This window comes from Nothobranchius furzeri, chromosome 16 (assembly GCF_043380555.1).
Source record: "Nothobranchius furzeri strain GRZ-AD chromosome 16, NfurGRZ-RIMD1, whole genome shotgun sequence".
NCBI classification, from domain to species: domain Eukaryota; kingdom Metazoa; phylum Chordata; class Actinopteri; order Cyprinodontiformes; family Nothobranchiidae; genus Nothobranchius; species Nothobranchius furzeri.
The window spans coordinates 32,477,356-32,482,812 of record NC_091756.1 but is presented as its reverse complement, the minus strand read 5'-3'; positions in this window follow the sequence as shown (position 1 = coordinate 32,482,812).

Here is a 5,457-nt window from a genome sequence, read left to right as displayed (position 1 = left end):
ATCGAAACAATAACATATCAACGTTCTCACCATTGGTCACACTCACCTCCTGTTACCCATCTGCTGAGAGAGCATGAGGACAGAGGATTTAACGCTCACACAGAGAGACAGCTGCATCCAGAGAGATCACTTCCCTGGCTGTGGACTCTCATGGACCACCAGCTAAAGGCTTAACATCCAGCTTCCTCCCGTTCTGGGAAGCAATTTGGTTTAGCTGTGAGTCTTTTTAAAAGGCTGAGGATTATACCGGCATTCCTGAACTGTTAAGGGGTCAAGTCAGATAAACATCATCCTCCTGCAAAGACCTGCTACTGTAGGATAACAGAAACATGTAGAAGTATTAATATTAAACCACAAATCTTCTGAAGACATTTGGAAGGGTGCCAATGAAGGTGAAATTACAATTATTAATAATGTTATTTCTAGGTTAGGACAAAACCATAAAGCAGCTGCTGCTAGTGGTTCGGTTGGGTTTCCACGGTAACAACTATCCCTATTGAAGTTAATAATCCATAGAAACTGAGCAACACCAAATCGTTGCTGTGCAAAAACTACAAGTAGTTTAGTAAAAAATTCCTAAACCTTGGATAACAGAAGGGTCTAAAAGTGACAAGTTTGCTTTTTCTGTCAAAAGGAACTTTTAGAAAGCAACTTCACCTCCAGTGTAAAAGAGAAAATCGTAAGTTGCAGCTGATTAGTAGAAATGTAGACAAACTGTGGAAGTAGCAACGGATTTTACTCTGCAGGTTGGTGTAGCCACTCTCCACTGTAGCCTCAGCAGGTCTACCATTGGCCTGAACAGTTTTGTGTCTGACCAGTCACAGCGCTCTATGTTGGTTGGGCGAGCTAGAGCTGCAACGGAGAAAAGAAATACAAAGATGGCGTCGGATCAGGATCTGCACTCGTTTGAAACGGCTTTGGCATCAACTGTGAACAATTTGGACTTGAACTTTTCTTGAGACATGAGCAGATAGAGGTACTTTGGTCATTAATTTTGTAGGATCGATCCCGCTCCCGGCAGAGAATGTTGCTGTTGTGTCCTTGGGCAAGACACGACACCCACATTGCTTGCTGGTTGGGGTCAAAGGGACTCAGTGCGCCCCAGGGCAGCTGTGGCTACATTGTAGCTTATCATCGCTGTGGTGTGAATGTGTGTGCATGGGTGAATGACTGATTGTGCTGTAAAGCACCTTTGGGGGTACTAGGACTCTAGAAAGCGCTATATCAAATACCATTTCTTCAACGGTGTATGAGGAACTGCACTATTGACTGACATCCGTAAACACGTCCTTTTCTGTTTGGTCTTAGAGCTGGCCAGTTACGTGTGGAGACTGTTTGAAAAACAACCTTTGTGGTTGAGCTGTTTCAACGGTTTGTGGCCAGACTATATATTCACATATAAAGAATGGTTCGCCAGGCTAGCCAGTAGGGATGTGTACTCGGCCCTCTGAGGAGATTTGAAAGTAAATAATCCGTCCTGTCGCAGTGAGAGACACAGCCGATGAAAGCAGGCAAAAGGCCTATTGATTAAATAGATACATTGTTCAGGAAATAGAAAAGAGTAAATCAGAAAAGGGTAGAATGCCTTCTCCAGGTCAGAGGCGATGTCCTGCCTCAAGTGGAGGAGTTAAAGTATCTCAGGGTCTTGCTCAGGAGTGACGATAAATGGAGCGCGTTCTCGACAGGCGGATTGGTGCTGCGAGTGAAGTGATGCGGGCATTGTACCGGTCTGTCGTGGTGAAGAGAGAGCTGAGCTGAAGGCGAAACTCTCGATTTACCGGTTGACCTACGTTCCTACCCTCACCTATGGTGACTTTGGTAGTGACTGAATGAACGAGATTGCGGATACAAGCGACCAAAATGAGTTATCTCTGCAGGGGGGGGGCTGGGCTCTCCCTTAGAGATACGGTGAGAAGCTCGGTCATCTGGGAGGGGCTTGGAGTAGATCTGCTGCTCCTCCACATCGAGAGAAGCCAGTTGATGTGGCTCGGGCATCTGATTAGGATGCCTCCTGGATGCCTCCCTGGTGAGGTTTTCCCGGCACGTGCTAACGGGAGGAGACCTAAAGGGAGGCCCAGGACACGCTGGAGGGACTATGTCTCAGCTGGCCAGGGAACGCCTTAGGATTCCCCCAGAATAACTGGTCCAAGTGGCTGGCGAGAGGGAAGTCTGGGCGTCTCGACTTAGGCTGCTGCCCTAGCGACCCGACTCTGGATAAGCGGCTGAAAATGGATGGATGTTAAGGAAGTGTAGAGATTGTTGGAATATTTTACAAAATCTGATCCCTTAATTTTGAATGATGTTTCTACTGTGACGTCTGTCTGAGCTGTTGGCTGAGTTCATTAACCGTGCTCGTTAGAACTTCCATAATAACGTCAATTTTCCTTAAAGATCTTGTCAGATCCTGTTCGTGCTTTTGAACATTGCAGCCAACTCACACCAGTCTCTAACTCTGACTGCTGTAGCCAGAGAACACACACTATATCACACCACCACAAAGGACAGTCTTCTGCTCTCTACACAAAAATGGCGTGTCACGGTTGACCTTTCCCTTCTCTGGCCCTGTCTGAACTGATTAGCTTTGCTCAGTGGCAGATCACCAGCTCCTGCTCCCACCATCCACACAACTGGGTCTAGCTCCTCCTCTCTGACACATCTGCCGAATCTCACCATGAGGAGGAAGCGAGATGACAATGGTCTCATCCTCAGCGCCATCTTCCAGCTGTCCTTGAACTGCTTTGCTCTTTTTCTGGAGGACAGTAGATAAGTCCTATCTATCTACAGATGTGGTAATTGGGCTTTTTCTGGATGGAAGCTGGTACATTAATGCAGTCTGGAGGCTCAGTGGTGAAGCAGACGAAAGAAAAGCCTTGGGAAACAGCATGTGATTCAAGCTGACCTTCATCTAATAGGCTGGGGACTGCACAGAGCTGGGCTCAACACGCTTGGTTAAAACAAAAAAATATATATAAAGTCACTCTATTTTTAATCATGCCTCGAGAGCCGTAGGATGTGATGTATAAATTTATTTCAACATAAATTAACATGTTTCTCCCTCTTTCTTTGCTGAATGTGTACAATATTTACAATCATTTGATTCTAAAATGAGATCTGTGGCAGAATTAAGGGTTCATCGTTGGATTAGGGTAGATTAGAGGAAGGCTAAAGTCTCAGTTCAAAAAAGATATAATTCAACACTTTATTTTTACAATTCCAGGTTTAACAGTCAACAGAGAACAACAGTTCACATTTCTACTGAGAGTAGTCTAATGATACTAATGACACCAGAAAAGTAACAGCTGATTAAACCAACCAGTTTTCTGTAAACATAACTTTGCGATGTCTGTCTGGTCCACATGGTGTCCTGCTTTTAAATCATTCTTTATGGCAGGCTAAAATAATACATAGTTCATGTAATATTACACAGTTTTTTTCAAATTCAGGATTTCTGTCTTCTTTAGGAAAAGTGAAACAAGGTGGACGCCAGGGATTCAGGTCACATTTTGATGAACATTGTAAACTTTTTGTGGGTTTTTATAAGTAAAGAATATTTATTAATATTAATGGCCACTGGAGTAAACCTGCGACCAGATTGTAGTGGTTTAATAAAAATGTCTCATATTTATTATCAAACTTTTATTAAAGGGCTTTTTTTTACATTTTGGCTCAGAAGTGTCAATTTAAAACTTACATCCTCCAAATTTACTTTTTCATTCAAATCTACAGAAATGTAATTATGTTTTCACAAAATGGTTTCTTCAACTCCTCTGAACTTTTTAATTTTAAGAACAGTTTTAGCTGTTTCTTCACAAAAATGTTATCTTATTTAAATTTAGATGTCAGCTTTGGAAAATAACATCTACTTTATATTTTACTAAATAAGTAGAAAATAAATCCCAACTGTTTTAACAAAATGACCATGTTTTCACCTGTACTCTACAATTTTTCTTATCTGCAATAAAATCTAGAATCTGCATCAATTGTGCACTGCATCTAATCTATTTTTATTTAAACCATTTCTTATAGTTGTTAATAATTTTCACACATTTGCATCAAATTTATACAATTTTTGTGGCTTAGTTAGACTTTTTTTTAAACTACTATTTAATATTTAAAAATAATACATTTTTTTCAGTGTACTATTCATCCTTACATCACTTCAAGCTCAATCAAAGAGGATTAAGCATCTTCAGCTTTGGAGCTAATGAGATTGCATAACGAGTTGCTCATAAAGTGCAGAAAAATGTGTTTCAGCTGAAATGTGTCATTCTGGATAATAAGCTAAGCAACTGTCATGTGGAGCTGCACATGACTGGAAGGAGGAGGGAGTGGGCAACAAGTTCTCATTAGTGTTCAATTAGACCCAATCCTCAAGAAGAGGACAGACACTGAACCTGAGAAACTCCCAGCGCTGTCACTACGGCGACGGAGGAGATAAGCTGTCATGGGTAGAGAGTGGAAAAAAGAAAAACCTGACAGACATAAGTGTGAAATGTACCGGTGCATTTGTAAAAGCCATTCGGTGCAATTATCTGCATCTTGACGAAACCTGGGGCTGATCCGTGTGCGCCGGTCACGTTCAATCAGGATCAACACACGGAGGTCATCTTCCCAAGCAATAAACGCCAGGGCTCTGTTATTCCGGTGATTCATTAGGATGGATTACACCCTAGAGAAGCCACAAGACCAAATTAAACCAAGGACTGAGACAGCATGTTCTGAGCAACCCTCAACACGGCTCTGATTAGACTTCACTGAGTCTGTGAAATTTTTTTAATTCAAAGCAACAATGGATGCTCACGATTGGGTAAAGGTCACAGGTCATTGCAGGAATATGATCAATGATGTGTGTCAAATTTAAAAAGTAAAACCACCAGATCGACTTGAGATAAACCAAAACAGCAGCTGCTACCGTGTTAAATCAACCACAAAACGTTGAGATCAGACACTCATTGGTTGTATTTCTAACAATATTCCGGTGATGTTGCTACATCTAGTGCGTTGACCCCAACAGTTACCTTAACACCAGAAAACCCATTACTGTTGTAGAAAATCAGTACAGCTACATGGAACTACCTGATTTTATGGTGAACTCCTAGAAATATCACGGTATGTACAACATAGCCACGGTTCTCTATAAGCTTCTTACAAAAATCTTGTGCTTTAGCATTTAAACACAGTAACACACACACACACACACACACACACACACACACACACACACACACACACACACACACACACACTCTCTCTCTCTCTCTCTCTCTCTCTCTCTCTGTCTCTCTCTCTCAAAGCACAAGGAGCATCTCACCACCATTTCGTTGTCCATTTTTTGTCAGAAGAAACACACTCTATTTTTCTAATGTTTCATTTTTAAAAGAATCTTACTGAGTTGTTCATAGGTACCAATTTTTAAATTATTATCCACCAATGAAAAACAGTAACTGATACTCCAGT